The 22,086-nt window shown below is 44.5% G+C and overlaps 2 protein-coding genes, 12 non-coding genes and 2 pseudogenes across 14 annotated transcripts in view; 14 read left to right on the forward strand and 2 right to left on the reverse strand.

The window, feature by feature from the left end:
• LOC125715120 (uncharacterized) overlaps nt 1-22,086 on the reverse strand; it is a 1,180,389-nt gene that overhangs the window by 906,744 nt on the left and 251,559 nt on the right. The window lies entirely within an intron of this gene.
• The window catches only part of LOC125715114 (uncharacterized), a 935,270-nt gene that overhangs the window by 659,857 nt on the left and 253,327 nt on the right, over nt 1-22,086 (reverse strand). The window lies entirely within an intron of this gene.
• LOC125737085 (5S ribosomal RNA) lies at nt 444-562 on the forward strand. The gene has a single exon (XR_007396351.1). It is a non-coding gene; the product is annotated as a 5S ribosomal RNA (ribosomal RNA).
• LOC125732915 (5S ribosomal RNA) lies at nt 1,636-1,754 on the forward strand. The gene has a single exon (XR_007392278.1). It is a non-coding gene; the product is annotated as a 5S ribosomal RNA (ribosomal RNA).
• LOC125736146 (5S ribosomal RNA) lies at nt 4,008-4,126 on the forward strand. Its single transcript, XR_007395429.1, has one exon. It is a non-coding gene; the product is annotated as a 5S ribosomal RNA (ribosomal RNA).
• Nucleotides 5,209-5,327, forward strand: LOC125731777 (5S ribosomal RNA; annotated as a pseudogene).
• On the forward strand, nt 6,402-6,520 carry LOC125733305 (5S ribosomal RNA). Its single transcript, XR_007392653.1, has one exon. It is a non-coding gene; the product is annotated as a 5S ribosomal RNA (ribosomal RNA).
• Nucleotides 7,594-7,712, forward strand: LOC125734094 (5S ribosomal RNA). Its single transcript, XR_007393419.1, has one exon. It is a non-coding gene; the product is annotated as a 5S ribosomal RNA (ribosomal RNA).
• LOC125731355 (5S ribosomal RNA) lies at nt 8,794-8,912 on the forward strand (annotated as a pseudogene).
• Nucleotides 9,982-10,100, forward strand: LOC125734095 (5S ribosomal RNA). Its single transcript, XR_007393420.1, has one exon. It is a non-coding gene; the product is annotated as a 5S ribosomal RNA (ribosomal RNA).
• On the forward strand, nt 11,187-11,305 carry LOC125732938 (5S ribosomal RNA). Its single transcript, XR_007392300.1, has one exon. It is a non-coding gene; the product is annotated as a 5S ribosomal RNA (ribosomal RNA).
• Nucleotides 12,383-12,501, forward strand: LOC125733622 (5S ribosomal RNA). Its single transcript, XR_007392961.1, has one exon. It is a non-coding gene; the product is annotated as a 5S ribosomal RNA (ribosomal RNA).
• On the forward strand, nt 13,577-13,695 carry LOC125735077 (5S ribosomal RNA). Its single transcript, XR_007394376.1, has one exon. It is a non-coding gene; the product is annotated as a 5S ribosomal RNA (ribosomal RNA).
• Nucleotides 14,771-14,889, forward strand: LOC125732902 (5S ribosomal RNA). Its single transcript, XR_007392265.1, has one exon. It is a non-coding gene; the product is annotated as a 5S ribosomal RNA (ribosomal RNA).
• LOC125732909 (5S ribosomal RNA) lies at nt 15,966-16,084 on the forward strand. Its single transcript, XR_007392272.1, has one exon. It is a non-coding gene; the product is annotated as a 5S ribosomal RNA (ribosomal RNA).
• LOC125735276 (5S ribosomal RNA) lies at nt 17,162-17,280 on the forward strand. The gene has a single exon (XR_007394573.1). It is a non-coding gene; the product is annotated as a 5S ribosomal RNA (ribosomal RNA).

Below are 22,086 nucleotides of genomic sequence, written 5' to 3' on the forward strand. Positions count from 1 at the left end.
TGGCGTGTGTAGCTCCCAGTGTTCTGACAGCGTAACGTTTTGGGGAAGCATGTGATTCAACAGCTACCAGTGGGCTTCGTGCGGCAGAGATTTTGTGGCTGTTAGCGGAGTTGATAACAGAGGGTCGTTAAGAGAAGCCTGCATGAGGTAGGCAAAGGAGTAATGTTTGCCGGCGGGGGACGTGCGGCGATTAACCTGTGCGGTAGTGAAAAGGACTTAAAGAGAAGGAAGTGTGCGGATGCGGAAAGAATGGAATAATTGTGGTAGGCTGCCGGCTGAGTAGTTTGGTGAATGTTTGGTGTGGGTCCGGCGCTGCCGATTGGATGGTGGTGCTGCAGTGTGAGTCAGATAAAAAAAAAAAAAACAGGAGTAGGATCCAATGGGACTAACTGGTATGTATAGACGCGTGTAATGCAAAAGGGCTATTTTTGGGAGTTTCTCTCGCTTACGGCCATACCACCCTGAACGCGCCCGATCTCGTCTGATCTCGGAAGCTAAGCAGGGTAGGGTCTGGTTAGTACTTGAATGGGAGACTGCCTGTGAATACCACGTGCTGTAAGCTTTTCTCACTTTTACTTTATACAGGGGGCGCTCCACTTCACGATTAATTTAAATCTATCACTCCCCTTCCATTTTACTATTTTATATATATATATTTTTTCTCTCATTCATAAAGGCAGCCTTTACACACCGTTTTACTCTAAATACTGCCTGGTAATTCTAGGTGCTGTAAGCTGTTCGTGCCTTTATTCCACCAGGGTGCGATCTTCTGACAAACTTGAAGACTGTCACTCCACATTCACGTTTTACAACTTATTGTTAATGATAAAGAGACAGCTTTTTACACACAGTTTTAAACAAAGTACTGATATTATTCCTCTTCAACTGACCGCTTTGTTTTCTATGCAAAAACCACTTCGCCACAGAAGACTCGATATTATTGGCATAGCAAGTTCTGCTCTTCTCCTTTCAAAACTTGCTAAAAGCTGTATTTAAAAGAACAGATTGGCCGGGGTAATTCACACCCTTCAATGCCAGCTTAATGTTTAGGTTAGTGGGAATCACAGAGGAATTAGGGATGGAAACTTCTTTGCTGGTGGTAGAAGCGGTCTGGTGAATTTTTAGAGAGAAGAGGCCGTCGATGTTTGAATGTAGAAAAAAGTTCTGGCTGCAGCCTGCAGTATGGACTTGTTGGTGTGTGTAGCTCCCAGTGTACTGACAGCGCGACATTTTGGGGAAGCATGTGATTCAACAGCTACCAGTGGGCTTCGTGCGGCAGAGATTTTGTGGCTGTTAGCGGAGTTGATAACAGAGGGTTGTTAAGAGAAGCCTGCAAGAGGTAGGCAAAGGAGTAATGTTTGCCGGCGGGGGACGTGCAGCGATTAACCTGTGCGGTAGTGAAAAGGAGTTAAAGAGAAGGAAGTGTGCGGATGCGGAAAGAATGGAATAATTGTGGTAGGCTGCCGGATGAGTAGTTTGGTGAATGTTTGGTGTGGGTCCGGCACTGCCGATTGGATGGTGGTGCTGCAGTGTGAGTCAGATAAAAAAAAAAAAAACAGGAGTAGGATCCAATGGGACTAACTGGTATGTATAGACGCGTGTAATGCAAAAGGGCTATTTTTGGTAGCGTCTCTCGCTTACGGCCATACCACCCTGAACGCACCCGATCTCGTCTGATCTCGGAAGCTAAGCAGGGTAGGGTCTGGTTAGTACTTGAATGGGAGACCACCTGGGAATACTAGGTGCTGTAAGCTTTTCTCACTTTTACTTTATACAGGGGGCGCTCCACTTCACGATTAATTTAAATCTATCACTCCCCTTCCATTTTACTATATTATATATTTCTTTTTTCTCTCATTCATAAAGGCAGCTTTTAGAAACCGTTTTACTCTAAATTCTGCCTGGTAATTCTAGGTGCTGTAAGCTGTTCGTGCCTTTATTCCACCAGCGCGCGATCTTCTCACAAACTTGAAGACTGTCACTCCCCATTCACGTTTTACAACTTATTGTTAATGATAAAGAGACAGCTTTTTACACACAGTTTTAAACAAAGTACTGATATAATTCCTCTTCAACTCACCGCTTTGTTTTCTATGCAAAAACCACTTCGCCACAGAAGACTCGATATTATTGGCAAAGCAAGGTCTGCTCTTCTCCTCCCTTCAAAACTTGCTAAAAGCTGTATTTAAAAGAGCAGGTTGGCCGGGGTAATTCACACCCTTCAATGCCAGATTAATGTTTAGGTTAGTGGGAATCACAGAGGAATTAGGGATGGAAACTTCTTTGCTGGTGGTAGAAGCGGTCTGGTGAATTTTTAGAGAGAAGAGGCCGTCGATGTTTGAATGTAGAAAATTGTTCTGGCTGCAGCCTGCAGTATGGACTTGTTGGTGTGTGTAGCTCCCAGTGTTCTGACAGCGCGACGTTTTGGGGAAGCATGTGATTCAACAGCTACCAGTGGGCTTCGTGCGGCAGAGATTTTGTGGCTGTTAGCGGAGTTGATAACAGAGGGTTGTTAAGAGAAGCCTGCATGAGGTAGGCAAAGGAGTAATGTTTGCCGGCGGGGGACGTGCGGCGATTAACCTGTGCGGTAGTGAAAAGGAGTTAAAGAGAAGGAAGTGTGCGGATGCGGAAAGAATGGAATAATTGTGGTAGGCTGCCGGATGAGTAGTTTGGTGAATGTTTGGTGTGGGTCCGGTGCTGCCGATTGGATGGTGGTGCTGCAGTGTGAGTCAGATAAAAAAAAAAAAAAAAACAGGAGTAGGATCCAATGGGACTAACTGGCATGTATAGACGCGTGTAATGCAAAAGGGCTGTTTTTGGTAGCATCTTTCGCTTACGGCCATACCACCCTGAACACGCCCGATCTCGTCTGATCTCGGAAGCTAAGCAGAGTATGGTTAGTACTTGGATGGGAGACCAGGTGCTGTAAGCTTTTCTCACTTTTACTTTATACAGGGGGCGCTCCACTTCATGATTAATTTAAATCTATCACTCCCCTTCCATTTTACTATTTTATAAAATTATATTTTTTTTTCTCTCATTCATAAAGGCAGCTTTTAGAAACCGTTTTACTCTAAATACTTCCTGGTAATTCTAGGTGCTGTAAGCTGTTCGTGCCTTTATTCCACCAGGGCGCGATCTTCTCACAAACTTGAAGACTGTCACTCCCCATTCACGTTTTACAACTTATTGTTAATGATAAAGAGACAGCTTTTTACACACAGTTTTAAACAAAGTACTGATATAATTCCTCTTCAACTCACCGCTTTGTTTTCTATGCAAAAACCACTTCGCCACAGAAGACTCGATATTATTGGCATAGCAAGTTCTGCTCTTCTCCTTTCAAAACTTGCTAAAAGCTGTATTTAAAAGAACAGATTGGCCGGGGTAATTCACACCCTTCAATGCCAGCTTAATGTTTAGGTTAGTGGGAATCACAGAGGAATTAGGGATGGAAACTTCTTTGCTGGTGGTAGAAGCGGTCTGGTGAATTTTTAGAGAGAAGAGGCCGTCGATGTTTGAATGTAGAAAATTGTTCTGGCTGCAGCCTGCAGTATGGACTTGTTGCTGTGTGTAGCTCCCAGTGTTCTGACAGCGCGACGTTTTGGGGAAGCATGTGATTCAGCAGCTACCAGTGGGCTTCGTGCGGCGGAGATTTTGTGGCTGTTAGCGGAGTTGATAACAGAGGGTCGTTAAGAGAAGCCTGCATGCAGTAGGCAAAGGAGTAATGTTTGCCGGCGGGGGACGTGCGGCGATTAACCTGTGTGGTAGTGAAAAGGAGTTAAAAAGAAGGAAGTGTGCGGATGCGGAAAGAATGGAATAATTGTGGTAGGCTGCCGGCTGAGTAGTTTGGTGAATGTTTGGTGTGGGTCCGGCGCTGCCGATTGGATGGTGGGGCTGCAGTGTGAGTCAGATAAAAAAAAAAGAACATTAGTAGGATCCAATGGGACCAACTGGCATGTATAGAGGCGTGTAATGCAAAAGGGCTGTTTTTGGTAGCATGTCTCGTTTACGGCCATACCACCCTGAACACGCCCGATCTCGTCTGATCTTGGAAGCTAAGCAGGGTAGGGTCTGGGTAGTACTTGGATGGGAGACCACCTGGTAATACCAGGTGCTGTAAGCTTTTCTCACTTTTACTTTATACAGGGGGCGCTCCACTTCACGATTAATTTAAATCTATCACTCCCCTTCCATTTTACTATTTTATATATATATATATTTTTTTTCTCTCATTCATAAAGGCAGCTTTTACACACCGTTTTACTCTAAATACTGCCTGGTAATTCTAGGTGCTGTAAGCTGTTCGTGCCTTTATTCCACCAGGGCGCGATCTTCTCACAAACTTGAAAACTGTCACTCCCCATTCACGTTTTACAACTTATTGTTAATAATAAAGAGACAGCTTTTTACACACAGTTTTAAACAAAGTACTGATATAATTCTTCTTCAACTCACCGCTTTGTTTTCTATGCAAAAACCACTTCACCACAGAATATTCGACATTATTGGCATATTATCTGCTCTTCTCCTCCTTTCAAAACTTGCTAAAAGCTGTATTTAAAAGAGCAGGTTGGCCGGGGTAATTCACACCCTTCAATGCCAGATTAATGTTTAGGTTAGTGAGAATCACAGAGGAATTAGGGATGTTAAACTTCTTTGCTGGTGGTAGAAGCGATCTGGTGAATTTTTAGAGGGAAGAGGCCGTCGATGTTTGAATGTAGAAAATTGATCTGGCTGCAGCCTGCAGTATGGACTTGTTGGTGTGTGTAGCTCCCAGTGTTCTGACAGCGTGACGTTTTGGGGAAGCATGTGATTCAGCAGCTACCAGTGGGCTTCGTGCAACGGAGATTTTGTGGCTGTTAGCGGAGTTGATAACAGAGGGTCGTTAAGAGAAGCCTGCATGCGGTAGGCAAAGGAGTAATGTTTGCCGGCGGGGGACGTGCGGCGATTAACCTGTGCGGTAGTGAAAAGGAGTTAAAAAGAAGGAAGTGTGCGGATGCGGAAAGAATGGAATAATTGTGGTAGGCTGCCGGCTGAGTAGTTTGGTGAATGTTTGGTGTGGGTCCGGCGCTGCCGATTGGATGGTGGGGCTGCAGTGTGAGTCAGATAAAAAAAAAAAAAAAAAACAGGAGTAGGATCCAATGGGACTAACTGGCATGTATAGAGGCGTGTAATGCAAAAGGGCTGTTTTTGGTAGCGTCTCTCGCTTATGGCCATACCACCCTGAACACGCCCGATCTCGTCTGATTTCGGAAGCTAAGTGGGGTAGGGTCTGGTTAGTACTTGGATGGAAGACTGCCTGGGAATACCACGTGCTGTAAGCTTTTCTCACTTTTACTTTATACAAGGGGCGCTCCACTTCACGATTGATTTAAATCTATCACTCCCCTTCCATTTTACTATTTTATATATATATATATTTTTTCTCTCATTCATAAAGGCAGCTTTTACACACGTTTTACTCTAAATACTGCCTGGTAATTCTAGGTGCTGTAAGCTGTTCGTGCCTTTATTCCACCAGGGCACGATCTTCTCACAAACTTGAAGACTGTCACTCCCCATTCACGTTTTACAACTTATTGTTAATAATAAAGAGACAGCTTTTTACACACAGTTTTAAACAAAATACTGATATAATTCCTCTTCAACTGACCGCTTTGTTTTCTATGCAAAAACCACTTCGCCACAGAAGACTCGATATTATTAGCATAGCAAGTTCTGCTCTTCTCCTTTCAAAACTTGCTAAAAGCTGTATTTAAAAGAGCAGGTTGGCCGGGGTAATTCACACCCTTCAATGCCAGCTTAATGTTTAGGTTAGTGGGAATCACAGAGGAATTAGGGATGGAAACTTCTTTGCTGGTGGTAGAAGCGGTCTGGTGAATTTTTAGAGAGAAGAGGCCGTCGATGTTTCAATGTAGAAAATTGTTCTGGCTGCAGCCTGCAGTATGGACTTGTTGGTGTGTGTAGCTCCCAGTGTTCTGACAGCGCGACGTTTTGGGGAAGCATGTGATTCAACAGCTACCAGTGGGCTTCGTGCGGCAGAGATTTTGTGGCTGTTAGCGGAGTTGATAACAGAGGGTTGTTAAGAGAAGCCTGCAAGAGGTAGGCAAAGGAGTAATGTTTGCCGGCGGGGGACGTGCGGCGATTAACCTGTGCGGTAGTGAAAAGGAGTTAAAGAGAAGGAAGTGTGCGGATGCGGAAAGAATGGAATAATTGTGGTAGGCTGCCGGCTGAGTAGTTTGGTGAATGTTTGGTGTGGGTCCGGCACTGCCGATTGGATGGTGGTGCTGCAGTGTGAGTCAGATAAAAAAAAAAAAAACAGGAGTAGGATCCAATGGGACTAACTGGTATGTATAGACGCGTGTAATGCAAAAGGGCTATTTTTGGTAGCGTCTCTCGCTTACGGCCATACCACCCTGAACGCACCCGATCTCGTCTGATTTCGGAAGCTAAGCAGGGTAGGGTCTGGTTAGTACTTGAATGGGAGACCACCTGGGAATACCAGGTGCTGTAAGCTTTTCTCACTTTTACTTTATACAGGGGGCGCTCCACTTCACGATTAATTTAAATCTATCACTCCCCTTCCATTTTACTATATTATATATTTCTTTTTTCTCTCATTCATAAAGGCAGCTTTTAGAAACCGTTTTACTCTAAATTCTGCCTGGTAATTCTAGGTGCTGTAAGCTGTTCGTGCCTTTATTCCACCAGCGCGCGATCTTCTCACAAACTTGAAGACTGTCACTCCCCATTCACGTTTTACAACTTATTGTTAATGATAAAGAGACAGCTTTTTACACACAGTTTTAAACAAAGTACTGATATAATTCCTCTTCAACTCACCGCTTTGTTTTCTATGCAAAAACCACTTCGCCACAAAAGACTCGATATTATTGGCAAAGCAAGGTCTGCTCTTCTCCTCCCTTCAAAACTTGCTAAAAGCTGTATTTAAAAGAGCAGGTTGGCCGGGGTAATTCACACCCTTCAATGCCAGATTAATGTTTAGGTTAGTGGGAATCACAGAGGAATTAGGGATGGAAACTTCTTTGCTGGTGGTAGAAGCGGTCTGGTGAATTTTTAGAGAGAAGAGGCCGTCGATGTTTGAATGTAGAAAATTGTTCTGGCTGCAGCCTGCAGTATGGACTTGTTGGTGTGTGTAGCTCCCAGTGTTCTGACAGCGCGACGTTTTGGGGAAGCATGTGATTCAACAGCTACCAGTGGGCTTCGTGCGGCAGAGATTTTGTGGCTGTTAGCGGAGTTGATAACAGAGGGTTGTTAAGAGAAGCCTGCATGAGGTAGGCAAAGGAGTAATGTTTGCCGGCGGGGGACGTGCGGCGATTAACCTGTGCGGTAGTGAAAAGGAGTTAAAGAGAAGGAAGTGTGCGGATGCGGAAAGAATGGAATAATTGTGGTAGGCTGCCGGATGAGTAGTTTGGTGAATGTTTGGTGTGGGTCCGGTGCTGCCGATTGGATGGTGGTGCTGCAGTGTGAGTCAGATAAAAAAAAAAGAACATTAGTAGGATCCAATGGGACCAACTGGCATGTATAGAGGCGTGTAATGCAAAAGGGCTGTTTTTGGTAGCATGTCTCGTTTACGGCCATACCACCCTGAACACGCCCGATCTCGTCTGATCTTGGAAGCTAAGCAGGGTAGGGTCTGGTTAGTACTTGGATGGGAGACCACCTGGGAATACCAGGTGCTGTAAGCTTTTCTCACTTTTACTTTATACAGGGGGCGCTCCACTTCACGATTAATTTAAATCTATCACTCCCCTTCCATTTTACTATTTTATATATATATATTTTTTTTTTCTCTCATTCATAAAGGCAGCTTTTACACACCGTTTTACTCTAAATACTGCCTGGTAATTCTAGGTGCTGTAAGCTGTTCGTGCCTTTATTCCACCAGGGCGCGATCTTCTCACAAACTTGAAAACTGTCACTCCCCATTCACGTTTTACAACTTATTGTTAATAATAAAGAGACAGCTTTTTACACACAGTTTTAAACAAAGTACTGATATAATTCTTCTTCAACTCACCGCTTTGTTTTCTATGCAAAAACCACTTCACCACAGAATATTCGATATTATTGGCATATTATCTGCTCTTCTCCTCCTTTCAAAACTTGCTAAAAGCTGTATTTAAAAGAGCAGGTTGGCCGGGGTAATTCACACCCTTCAATGCCAGATTAATGTTTAGGTTAGTGAGAATCACAGAGGAATTAGGGATGTTAAACTTCTTTGCTGGTGGTAGAAGCGATCTGGTGAATTTTTAGAGGGAAGAGGCCGTCGATGTTTGAATGTAGAAAATTGATCTGGCTGCAGCCTGCAGTATGGACTTGTTGGTGTGTGTAGCTCCCAGTGTTCTGACAGCGTGACGTTTTGGGGAAGCATGTGATTCAGCAGCTACCAGTGGGCTTCGTGCGACGGAGATTTTGTGGCTGTTAGCGGAGTTGATAACAGAGGGTCGTTAAGAGAAGCCTGCATGCGGTAGGCAAAGGAGTAATGTTTGCCGGCGGGGGACGTGCGGCGATTAACCTGTGCGGTAGTGAAAAGGAGTTAAAAAGAAGGAAGTGTGCGGATGCGGAAAGAATGGAATAATTGTGGTAGGCTGCCGGCTGAGTAGTTTGGTGAATGTTTGGTGTGGGTCCGGCGCTGCCGATTGGATGGTGGGGCTGCAGTGTGAGTCAGATAAAAAAAAAAAAAAAAACAGGAGTAGGATCCAATGGGACTAACTGGCATGTATAGAGGCGTGTAATGCAAAAGGGCTGTTTTTGTTCGCGGCGCTCGCTTATGGCCATACCACCCTGAACACGCCCGATCTCGTCTGATCTCGAAAGCTAAGTGGGGTAGGGTCTGGTTAGTACTTGGATGGGAGACTGCCTGGGAATACCACGTGCTGTAAGCTTTTCTCACTTTTACTTTATACAGGGGGCACTCCACCTCACGATTAATTTAAATCTATCACTCCCCTTCCATTTTACTATTTTATATATTTCTTTTTTCTCTCATTCATTAAGACAGCTTTTACACACGTTTTACTCTAAATACTGCCTGGTAATTCTAGGTGCTGTAAGCTGTTCGTGCCTTTATTCCACCAGGGCGCGATCTTCTCACAAACTTGAAGACTGTCACTCCCCATTCACGTTTTACAACTTATTGCTAATAATAAAGAGACAGCTTTTTACACACAGTTTTAAACAAAGTACTGATATAATTCCTCTTCAACTCACCGCTTTGTTTTCTATGCAAAAACCACTTCGCCACAGAATATTCGATATTATTGGCATATTATCTGCTCTTCTCCTCCTTTCAAAACTTGCTAAAAGCTGTATTTAAAAGAGCAGGTTGGGCGGGGTAATTCACACCCTTCAATGCCAGATTAATGTTTAGGTTAGTGGGAATCACAGAGGAATTAGGGATGGAAACTTCTTTGCTGATGGTAGAAGCGGTCTGGTGAATTTTTAGAGAGAAGAGGCCGTCGATGTTTCAATGTAGAAAATTGTTCTGGCTGCAGCCTGCAGTATGGACTTGTTGGCGTGTGTAGCTCCCAGTGTTCTGACAGCGTAACGTTTTGGGGAAGCATGTGATTCAACAGCTACCAGTGGGCTTCGTGCGGCAGAGATTTTGTGGCTGTTAGCGGAGTTGATAACAGAGGGTCGTTAAGAGAAGCCTGCATGAGTTAGGCAAAGGAGTAATGTTTGCCGGCGGGGGACGTGCGGCGATTAACCTGTGCGGTAGTGAAAAGGACTTAAAGAGAAGGAAGTGTGCGGATGCGGAAAGAATGGAATAATTGTGGTAGGCTGCCGGCTGAGTAGTTTGGTGAATGTTTGGTGTGGGTCCGGCGCTGCCGATTGGATGGTGGGGCTGCAGTGTGAGTCAGATAAAAAAAAAAAAACAGGAGTAGGATCCAATGGGACTAACTGGCATGTATAGACGCGTGTAATGCAAAAGGGCTGTTTTTGGTAGCATCTCTCGTTTACGGCCATACCACCCTGAACACGCCCGATCTCGTCTGATCTTGGAAGCTAAGCAGGGTAGGGTCTGGTTAGTACTTGGATGGGAGACCACCTGGGAATACCAGGTGCTGTAAGCTTTTCTCACTTTTACTTTATACAGGGGGCGCTCCACTTCACGATTAATTTAAATCTATCACTCCCCTTCCATTTTACTATTTTATATATATATATATATATATTTTTCTCTCATTCATAAAGGCAGCTTTTACACACCGTTTTACTCTAAATACTGCCTGGTAATTATAGCTGCTGTAAGCTGTTCGTGCCTTTATTCCACCAGGGCGCGATCTTCTCACAAACTTGAAGACTGTCACTCCCCATTCACGTTTTACAACTTATTGTTAATAATAAGGAGACAGCTTTTTACACACAGTTTTAAACAAAGTACTAATATAATTCCTCTTCAACTCACCGCTTTGTTTTCTATGCAAAAACTACTTCACCACAGAAGACTCGTTATTATTGGCATAGCAAGGTCTGCTCTTCTCCTCCTTTCAAAACTTGCTAAAAGCTGTATTTAAAAGAGCAGGTTGGCCGGGGTAATTCACACCCTTCAATGCCAGCTTAATGTTTAGGATAGTGGGAATCACAGAGGAATTAGGGATGGAAACTTCTTTGCTGGTGGTAGAAGCGGTCTGGTGAATTTTTAGAGAGAAGAGGCCGTCAATGTTTGAATGTAGAAAATTGTTCCGGCTGCAGCCTGCAGTATGGTCTTGTTGGTGTGTGTAGCTCCCAGTGTTCTGACAGCGCGACGTTTTGGGGAAGCATGTGATTCAACAGCTACCAGTGGGCTTCGTGCGGCAGAGATTTTGTGGCTGTTAGCGGAGTTGATAACAGAGGGTTGTTAAGAGAAGCCTGCATGAGGTAGGCAAAGGAGTAATGTTTGCCGGCGGGGGACGTGCGGCGATTAACCTGTGCGGTAGTGAAGAGGAGTTAAAGAGAAGAAAGTGTGCGGATGCGGAAAGAATGGAATAATTGTGGTAGGCTGCCGGCTGAGTAGTTTGGTGAATGTTTGGTGTGGTTCCGGCACTGCCGATTGGATGGTGGGGCTGCAGTGTGAGTCAGATAAAAAAAAAAAAAAAAACAGGAGTAGGATCCAATGGGACTAACTGGCATGTATAGAGGCGTGTAATGCAAAAGGGCTATTTTTGGTAGCGTCTCTCGCTTACGGCCATACCACCCTGAACACGCCCGATCTCGTCTGATCTCGGAAGCCAAGCAGGGTAGGGTCTGGTTAGTACTTGGATGGGTGACCTCCTGGGAATACCCGGTGCTGTAAGCTTTTCTCACTTTTACTTTATACAGGGGGCGCTCCACTTCACGATTAATTTAAATCTATCACTCCCCTTCCATTTTACTATTTTATATATATATTTCTTTTTTCTCTCATTCATAAAGGCAGCTTTTACACACGTTTTACTCTAAATACTACCTGGTAATTCTAGGTGCTGTAAGCTGCTCGTGCCTTTATTCCACCAGGGCGCGATCTTCTGACAAACTTGAAGACTGTCACTCCACATTCACATTTTACAACTTATTGTTAATGATAAAGAGACAGCTTTTTACACACAGTTTTAAACAAAGTACTGATATTATTCCTCTTCAATTGACCGCTTTGTTTTCCATGCAAAAACCACTTCGCCACAGAAGACTCGATATTATTGGCATAGCAAGTTCTGCTCTTCTCCTTTCAAAACTTGCTAAAAGCTGTATTTAAAAGAACAGATTGGCCGGGGTAATTCACACCCTTCAATGCCAGCTTAATGTTTAGGTTAGTGGGAATCACAGAGGAATTAGGGATGCAAACTTCTTTGCTGGTGGTAGAAGCGGTCTGGTGAATTTTTGGAGAGAAGAGGCCGTCGATGTTTGAATGTAGAAAATAGTTCTGGCTGCAGCCTGCAGTATGGACTTGTTGGTGTGTGTAGCTCCCAGTGTTCTGACAGCGCGACGTTTTGGGGAAGCATGTGATTCAACAGCTACCAGTGGGCTTCGTGCGGCAGAGATTTTGTGGCTGTTAGCGGAGTTGATAACAGAGGGTTGTTAAGAGAAGCCTGCAAGAGGTAGGCAAAGGAGTAATGTTTGCCGGCGGGGGACGTGCAGCGATTAACCTGTGCGGTAGTGAAGAGGACTTAAAGAGAAGGAAGTGTGCGGATGCGGAAAGAATGGAATAATTGTGGTAGGCTGCCGGATGAGTAGTTTGGTGAATGTTTGGTGTGGGTCCGGTTCTGCCGATTGGATGGTGGTGCTGCAGTGTGAGTCAGATAAAAAAAAAAAAAAAAACAGGAGTAGGATCCAATGGGAATAACTGGCATGTATAGACGCGTGTAATGCAAAAGGGCTATTTTTGGTAGTGTCTCTCGCTTACGGCCATACCACCCTGAACGCGCCCGATCTCGTCTGATCTCGGAAGCTAAGCAGGCTAGGGTCTGGTTAGTACTTGGATGGGAGACCACCTGGGAATACCAGGTGCTGTAAGCTTTTCTCACTTTTACTTTATACAGGGGGCGCTCCACTTCACGATTGATTTAAATATATCAATCCCCTTCCATTTTACTATTTTATATATATATTTTCTTTTTCTCTCATTCATAAAGGCAGCTTTTAGAAACCGTTTTACTCTAAATACTGCCTGGTATTTCTAGCTGCTGTAAGCTGTTCGTGCCTTTATTCCACCAGGGCGCGATCTTCTCACAAACTTGAAGACTGTCACTCCCCATTCACGTTTTACAACTTATTGTTAATGATAAAGAGACAGCTTTTTACACACAGTTTTAAACAAAGTACTGATATAATTCCTCTTCAACTCACCGCTTTGTTTTCTATGCAAAAACCACTTCGCCACAGAAGACTCGATATTATTAGCATATTATCTGCTCTTCTCCTCCTTTCAAAACTTGCTAAAAGCTGTATTTAAAAGAGCAGGTTGGCCGGGGTAATTCACACCCTTCAATGCCAACTTAATGTTTAGGTTAGTGGGAGTCACAGAGGAATTAGGGATGGAAACTTCTTTGCTGGTGGTAGAAGCGGTCTGGTGAATTTTTAGAGAGAAGAGGCCGTCGATGTTTGAATGTAGAAAATTGTTCTGGCTGCAGCCTGCAGTATGGACTTGTTGGTGTGTGTAGCTCCCAGTGTTCTGACAGCGCGACGTTTTGGGGAAGCATGTGATTCAGCAGCTACCAGTGGGCTTCGTGCGGCGGAGATTTTGTGGCTGTTAGCGGAGTTGATAACAGAGGGTCGTTAAGAGAAGCCTGCATGCGGTAGGCAAAGGAGTAATGTTTGCCGGCGGGGGACGTGCGGCGATTAACCTGTGCGGTAGTGAAAAGGAGTTAAAGAGAAGGAAGTGTGCGGATGCGGAAAGAATGGAATAATTGTGGTAGGCTGCCGCTGAGTAGTTTGGTGAATGTTTGGTGTGGGTCCGGCGCTGCCGATTGGATGGTGGGGCTGCAGTGTGAGTCAGATAAAAAAAAAAAAAAACATTAGTAGGATCCAATGGGACCAACTGGCATGTATAGAGGCGTGTAATGCAAAAGGGCTGTTTTTGGTAGCGTCTCTCGCTTATGGCCATACCACCCTGAACATGCCTGATCTCATCTGATCTCGGAAGCCAAGCAGGGTAGGGTCTGGTTAGTACTTGGATGGGAGACCTCCTGGGAATACCAGGTGCTGTAAGCTTTTCTCACTTTTTCTTTATACAGGGGGCGCTCCACTTCACGATTAGTTTAAATCTATCACTCCCCTTCCATTTTACTATTTTATATATATATTTTTTTTCTCTCATTCATAAAGGCAGCTTTTACACACCGTTTTACTCTAAATACTGCCTGGTAATTCTAGCTGCTGTAAGCTGTTCGTGCCTTTATTCCACCAGGGCGCGATCTTCTCACAAACTTGAAGACTGTCACTCCCCATTCACGTTTTACAACTTATAGTTAATAATAAAGAGACAGCTTTTTACACACAGTTTTAAACAAAGTACTGATATTATTCCTCTTCAACTGACCGCTTTGTTTTCTATGCAAAAACCACTTCGCCACAGAAGACTCGATATTATTGGCATATTATCTGCTCTTCTCCTCCTTTCAAAACTTGCTAAAAGCTGTATTTAAAAGAGCAGGTTGGCCGGGGTAATTCACACCCTTCAATGCCAACTTAATGTTTAGGTTAGTGGGAATCACAGAGGAATTAGGGATGGAAACTTCTTTGCTGGTGGTAGAAGCGGTCTGGTGAATTTTTAGAGAGAAGAGGCCGTCGATGTTTGAATGTAGAAAATTGTTCTGGCTGCAGCCTGCAGTATGGACTTGTTGGTGTGTGTAGCTCCCAGTGTTCTGACAGCGCGACGTTTTGGGGAAGCATGTGATTCAGCAGCTACCAGTGGGCTTCGTGCGGCGGAGATTTTGTGGCTGTTAGCGGAGTTGATAACAGAGGGTCGTTAAGAGAAGCCTGCATGCGGTAGGCAAAGGAGTAATGTTTGCTGGCGGGGGACGTGCGGCGATTAACCTGTGCGGTAGTGAAAAGGAGTTAAAGAGAAGGAAGTGTGCGGATGCGGAAAGAATGGAATAATTGTGGTAGGCTGCCGGCTGAGTAGTTTGGTGAATGTTTGGTGTGGGTCCGGCGTTGCCGATTGGATGGTGGGGCTGCAGTGTGAGTCAGATAAAAAAAAAAAAAAAACAGGAGTAGGATCCAATGGGACCAACTGGCATGTATAGAGGCGTGTAATGCAAAAGGGCTGTTTTTGGTAGCATCTCTCGCTTACGGCCATACCACCCTGAACACGCCCGATCTCGTCTGATCTCGGAAGCCAAGCAGGGTAGGGTCTGGTTAGTACTTGGATGGGAGACCTCCTGGGAATACCAGGTGCTGTAAGCTTTTCTCACTTTTACTTTATACAGGGGGCGCTCCACTTCACGATTAATTTAAATCTATCACTCCCCTTCCATTTTACTATTTTATATATATATATTTTTTCTCTCATTCATAAAGGCAGCTTTTACACACCGTTTTACTCTAAATACTTCCTGGTAATTCAAGGTGCTGTAAGCTGTTCGTGCCTTTATTCCACCAGGGCGCGATCTTCTCACAAACTTGAAGACTGTCACTCCCCATTCACGTTTTACAACTTATTGTTAATGATAAAGAGACAGCTTTTTACACACAGTTTTAAACAAAGTACTGATATTATTCCTCTTCAACTGACCGCTTTGTTTTCTATGCAAAAACCACTTCGCCACAGAAGACTCGATATTATTGGCATAGCAAGTTCTGCTCTTCTCCTTTCAAAACTTGCTAAAAGCTGTATTTAAAAGAACAGATTGGCCGGGGTAATTCACACCCTTCAATGCCAGCTTAATGTTTAGGTTAGTGGGAGTCACAGAGGAATTAGGGATGGAAACTTCTTTGCTGGTGGTAGAAGCGGTCTGGTGAATTTTTAGAGAGAAGAGGCCGTCGATGTTTGAATGTAGAAAATTGTTCTGGCTGCAGCCTGCAGTATGGACTTGTTGGTGTGTGTAGCTCCCAGTGTTCTGACAGCGCGACGTTTTGGGGAAGCATGTGATTCAGCAGCTACCAGTGGGCTTCGTGCGGCGGAGATTTTGTGGCTGTTAGCGGAGTTGATAACAGAGGGTCGTTAAGAGAAGCCTGCATGCAGTAGGCAAAGGAGTAATGTTTGCCGGCGGGGGACGTGCGGCGATTAACCTGTGCGGTAGTGAAAAGGAGTTAAAAAGAAGGAAGTGTGCGGATGCGGAAAGAATGGAATAATTGTGGTAGGCTGCCGGCTGAGTAGTTTGGTGAATGTTTGGTGTGGGTCCGGCGCTGCCGATTGGATGGTGGTGCTGCAGTGTGAGTCAGATAAAAAAAAAAAAAAAACCAGGAGTAGGATCCAATGGGACTAACTGGCATGTATAGACGCGTGTAATGCAAAAGGGCTGTTTTTGGTCATGTCTCTCGCTTATGGCCATACCACCCTGAACACGCCCGATCTCATCTGATCTCGGAAGCCAAGCAGGGTTGGGTCTGGTTAGTACTTGGATGGGAGACCTCCTGGGAATACCAGGTGCTGTAAGCTTTTCTCACTTTTACTTTATACAGGGGGCGCTCCACTTCACGATTAATTTAAATCTATCACTCCCCTTCCATTTTACTATTTTATATATATATATATTTTTTTCTCTCATTCATAAAGGCAGCTTTTACACACCGTTTTACTCTAAATACTTCCTGGTAATTCTAGGTGCTGTAAGCTGTTCGTGCCTTTATTCCACCAGGGCGCGATCTTCTCACAAACTTGAAGACTGTCACTCCCCATTCACGTTTTACAACTTATTGTTAATGATAAAGAGACAGCTTTTTACACACAGTTTTAAACAAAGTACTGATATTATTCCTCTTCAACTGACCGCTTTGTTTTCTATGCAAAAACCACTTCGCCACAGAAGACTCGATATTATTGGCATAGCAAGTTCTGCTCTTCTCCTTTCAAAACTTGCTAAAAGCTGTATTTAAAAGAACAGATTGGCCGGGGTAATTCACACCCTTCAATGCCAGCTTAATGTTTAGGTTAGTGGGAATCACAGAGGAATTAGGGATGGAAACTTCTTTGCTGGTGGTAGAAGCGGTCTGGTGAATTTTTAGAGAGAAGAGGCCGTCGATGTTTGAATGTAGAAAATTGTTCTGGCTGCAGCCTGCAGTATGGACTTGTTGGTGTGTGTAGCTCCCAGTGTTTTGACAGCGCGACGTTTTGGGGAAGCATGTGATTAAGCAGCTACCAGTGGGCTTCGTGCGGCGGAGATTTAGTGGCTGTTAGCGGAGTTGATAACAGAGGGTCGTTAAGAGAAGTCTGCATGCAGTAGACAAAGGAGTAATGTTTGCCGGCGGGGGACGTGCGGCGATTACCCTGTGCGGTAGTGAAAAGGAGTTAAAAAGAAGGAAGTGTGCGGATGCGGAAAGAATGGAATAATTGTGGTAGGCTGCCGGCTGAGTAGTTTGGTGAATGTTTGGTGTGGGTCCGGCGCTGCCGATTGGATGGTGGTGCTGCAGTGTGAGTCAGATAAAAAAAAAAAAAACCGGGAGTAGGATCCAATGGGACTAACTGGCATGTATAGACGCGTGTAATGCAAAAGGGCTGTTTTTGGTCGTGTCTCTCGCTTATGGCCATACCACACTGAACACGCCCGATCTCATCCGATCTCGGAAGCCAAGCAGAGTAGGGTCTGGTTAGTACTTGGATGGGAGACCTCCTGGGAATACCAGGTGCTGTAAGTTTTTCTCACTTTTACTTTATACAGGGGGCGCTCCACTTCACGATTAATTTAAATCTATCACTCCCCTTCCATTTTACTATTTTATATATATATTTTTTTTTCTCTCATTCATAAAGGCAGCTTTTACACACCGTTTTACTCTAAATACTTCCTGGTAATTCTAGGTGCTGTAAGCTGTTCGTGCCTTTATTCCACCAGGGCGCGATCTTCTCACAAACTTGAAGACTGTCACTCCCCATTCACGTTTTACAACTTATTGTTAATGATAAAGAGACAGCTTTTTACACACAGTTTTAAACAAAGTACTGATATAATTCCTCTTCAACTCACCGCTTTGTTTTCTATGTAAAAACCACTTCGCCACAGAAGACTCGATATTATTGGCATATTATCTGCTCTTCTCCTCCTTTCAAAACTTGCTAAAAGCTGTATTTAAAAGAGCAGGTTGGCCGGGGTAATTCACACCCTTCAATGCCAACTTAATGTTTAGGTTAGTGGGAATTACAGAGGAATTAGGGATGGAAACTTCTTTGCTGGTGGTAGAAGCGGTCTGGTGAATTTTTAGAGAGAAGAGGCCGTCGATGTTTGAATGTAGATAATAGTTCTGGCTGCAGCCTGCAGTATGGACTTGTTGGTGTGTGTAGCTCCCAGTGTTCTGACAGCGCGACGTTTTGGGGAAGCATGTGATTCAGCAGCTACCAGTGGGCTTCGTGCGGCGAAGATTTTGTGGCTGTTAGCGGAGTTGATAACAGAGGGTCGTTAAGAGAAGCCTGCATGCAGTAGGCAAAGGAGTAATGTTTGCCGGCGGGGGACGTGCGGCGATTAACCTGTGCGGTAGTGAAAAGGAGTTAAAAAGAAGGAAGTGTGCGGATGCGGAAAGAATGGAATAATTGTGGTTGGCTGCCGGCTGAGTAGTTTGGTGAATGTTTGGTGTGGGTCCGGCGCTGCCGATTGGATGGTGGTGCTGCAGTGTGAGTCAGATAAAAAAAAAAAAAAAACCAGGAGTAGGATCCAATGGGACTAACTGGCATGTATAGACGTGTAGCGCCCCTTTGCTCGCCTGGCATTAAATAGGGGTAGCTACCCCAGGTCCCTTGGTAAGGGGTGTAATCTCTTACTAATAAATAATTTACCTTACTTATCCAATTTAGAAGCTTTGTTGTCCAAGGGACTATATGTATCAACGCCCCTATGAAAACTAATATTAAACCCAGGGTATAAACCTCCAAAAGATATATAGTTACCTGTTTTACTTACAACTATGCTTGCTAACTAATCATTGTAAATGTATCTTCCCCAGAAATATTGGTACCCTTAAAATACCTACTACCAGTATGCAAAGTATAACCAATAATGCACTCATTCAGAGAAATACACACACAGCAATATAAAACAACAATATCAGTATTTACTACAATAAAACTTAATCACATGCCTTAACAAATTAACACACTTTTCCAGTTGTAAATCCTTCCCATTTCGTTACCTTAAATCAAATTCAAACTACTGGTTCTCCTACACATAAATCAATATTCCGTAATTCTTAACTTATTCGTTCAAATAACATAAAGCAGGCGTAAATTTAGAAACATAAACCCCAAATGTTCACCGTTGCAGGCCTGTCCGCCGCTCGTGTGCGTTGTAGATTCGCGAAATGGCGACTTCCACTACACGGAAAATAACCAGGTACCTGAATCTTCGGGATACCACTGAATCAAAGAAATGGAAATCCTTTACTATGAAGATGAGGAGACTCCATCGGCATCCGTCCGTTCCGTCCGTCGCGAGGTTAGATGAGTCCAGTGCAACAGTTCGGCGAATCCGGTGTCCTCTGGGTCGCTGGCACGGCACTCGCGATGTTAGCTGTCCGCTAACTTTGCAGCTCCGTCCACCATAGGCACTTTTAGCCACCGTGCGCTGACTCTCTTAACTTTTGTCAGTGTCCTAAGCCGTTAACTTCACTCCGAAGTTACACTTACCCACCGACAAACTTTCCCACCCGTAGAGTTACTTTTAAATGATCTAGCCGATCATTTATGCGGACTTTTACAGGCGGTCTTAGCAAATACACTCTCCGTGTACTTCATCATTAACTCTCCTCCTTCCCGCCTCTGTCTCCTCTCTTCCCGCCTCTCTCTCCTCTCTTGTCCCTCCTCTTTACATCGTACTTCCTTCCACCCTCAGACACATACTCCCTTCTCATTGGTTCACTGGTTAGGTAATACACATTACACATTCCAATTATATTCTTACAATACCAAACAATATTATAACATTAAGCACAGAACAATACATGAACACATTTTTTCTTTATGTGCAGAATTGGTTAACCTTTCAATACTAGCATTATAAATCTAACCCTTTATTAAATTATATGAACTTATATTAACTATAATTATTTCTTCCACGGGTTACATCCTCCCCCTTCTAAACGTCTGCATGTCCTCATGAGACAACTGACACATAGAATAACAAAAGGATTTGTTCTAGAGTAACCAATTATTTTAATAACCTAACTTAATAATAATCCCCTTGTGGAAAATCTTTATTGGCTGATTACTAGCCTTACCTGGTTCATCATACGTTAAACGAATCACAGCCCTCACTTGTCTTTTAGAGCTAGATCTACGCCTAAGATCTCCGTCTTCCTTAGCAACTGATCTACGTTTTGTCCTAGGAACACTAATGGGCATAGGATAATCTTCCTGTTCCAGTTCTGAGTCAGTTTGATCCAACTCAGGGGTGTGCGCCACGGCCTCATCCCTATCTGATTGAAACTCTTTATCCGGAGCAGAGCTTTGACACTCATCAATGCCTGAAACTTCCTCAGATTCCTCATACAGTGAACATTCCTCCTCATTAGGGCTAGAGAGTACCTCTTCCTCATCACTTTTCTCTGGGACTGCTGGTTCACGGTCCTCATCACAGAACCCCACAGCCTGTGACTCCCCAAAGGTCCTCCTAGGTAAAAGTTTATGCAGACTCTCCCTGTACGATCTACGAGTCCTTCCATAGTTCCTGTCCGAAGATGAATCAGTATCATCTAGTTCCCTGTCCTGTACGCTTTGTGCCTTTCTTTCGGGTCTGACTGTTGTTCTTTGTAGTCTTGTCTTCGGTCTTACAGGTGACTGTTCCCGACTTTCAGCTTCTGGCATTCTCATAGACTGACTGATAGGTAAGAGATGATCTCGGTGTATTGTCTTTATAACCTCCCTCCCACCTTCAGGCTTCACTCTGTACACAGGCAAGTTAGGTAATTTCCCCACCACAATATATGGCACAGAGCTCCAGCAACTTTCAAGTTTGTGTTTGCCTCTCAACCCCAGATTCCGGAGAAGCACTCTGTCACCCGTATTAATAGTCTGGAAACACACTTTCCTGTCATAGCCTCTTTTGTTTCTTTGATGTGCCTTGTCTGCAGATTTGCGTGCGAGCTCATAGGCCTTCTGCAGATCTTCTCTCAGCTTTTCTACATACCGGCAATGTTGTTTGTCTCCTGTTCCATCCGGTGAGGTACCAAAACAAAGGTCCACTGGCAGCCTAGCTTCTCTGCCAAACATCAACAGATATGGTGAGTATCCAGTGGCATCACATCTTGTACTGTTGTAGGCATGGACGACATAGGGGACATGCTGACTCCACGACCTTCTCTTGTCATGCCCCAGTGTCGCTAACATTGAGAGTAACGTGCGGTTAAATCTCTCAGGTTGAGGATCTCCTTGAGGATGATAGGGAGTGGTCCGGGATTTCCGTACCCCCAATATCATCAGAAGCTCTCGAATAACCCGACTTTCAAAGTCTCTCCCTTGGTCGGAATGTATTCGGCTTGGCAGACCATAATGCACAAAGTACTTTTCTAAAAGGACTTTAGCCACTGTGAGGGCTTTTTGATTCCTAGTAGGAAATGCCTGGGCGTATCGCGTAAAATGATCAGTCACGACCAATACATCGCTGATTCCCCTTGAATCTGGTTCCATGGAGAGAAAATCTATACAAACCAGGTCCATTGGGCCACTACTTACAATCTGATGCAGGGGTGCAACCCTCTTGCAAGGTGTTTTCCGCGTAACACACTCTCCACAGTCTTTGACATACTGTTCCACATCCATCGCCATCTTGGGCCAATAGAATCTACCACGTAGCAAATCTATCGTTCGATCAACTCCCAGATGCCCCATATCATCATGTAAGGAGTGCAGGACTTCCTCTCGGAACTCAGTCGGCAGCACCAGCTGTGTTACCTGTTCTCCAGAAGGTCTTTTGCTCGTCCTTTGCAACAACCCGTCTTGCAACACAAGTCGGTTTTTTTCTCTCTTAAACCACATCAGTTCAGGAGCAGTTCCTTTGTCACCTGGCCACTTTCCTTCCTGCATAGCTCTCATCACACTCTGTAGGACATCATCCTTCTTCTGAGCTGCTACTAATTCAGCTTTGGACAACTGTCTCAAGGAACACAGAGAAATGTGAGTAGGGAAAGCGAACACCTCAGGGATACACTCCGGAGAAGCTCCCAGTTGATCCACATATCGGGGCGGTATCCCATACAACTCCGTACCACCGATCCTCTGACAGATGGATTTTACCCCTATCTGAGGTACCTCCTCACAGTCTCTTCTCCATGCCTCCTCGGCCATGTTTCTGGAAAGCAGGTCAGCATCCACATTGGCTTTGCCGGGTCGGTACTGGATATTGAAATCATACGTGGCTAAGGCAGCCAACCACCGATGTCCGGCTGCATTTAGCTTGGCCGTTGTTAGTACATAGGTTAGGGGGTTATTGTCCATCCGGACAGTGAATTTAGCCCCAT

Source organism: Brienomyrus brachyistius, chromosome 2 (genome assembly GCF_023856365.1).
Source record: "Brienomyrus brachyistius isolate T26 chromosome 2, BBRACH_0.4, whole genome shotgun sequence".
NCBI lineage: Eukaryota > Metazoa > Chordata > Actinopteri > Osteoglossiformes > Mormyridae > Brienomyrus > Brienomyrus brachyistius.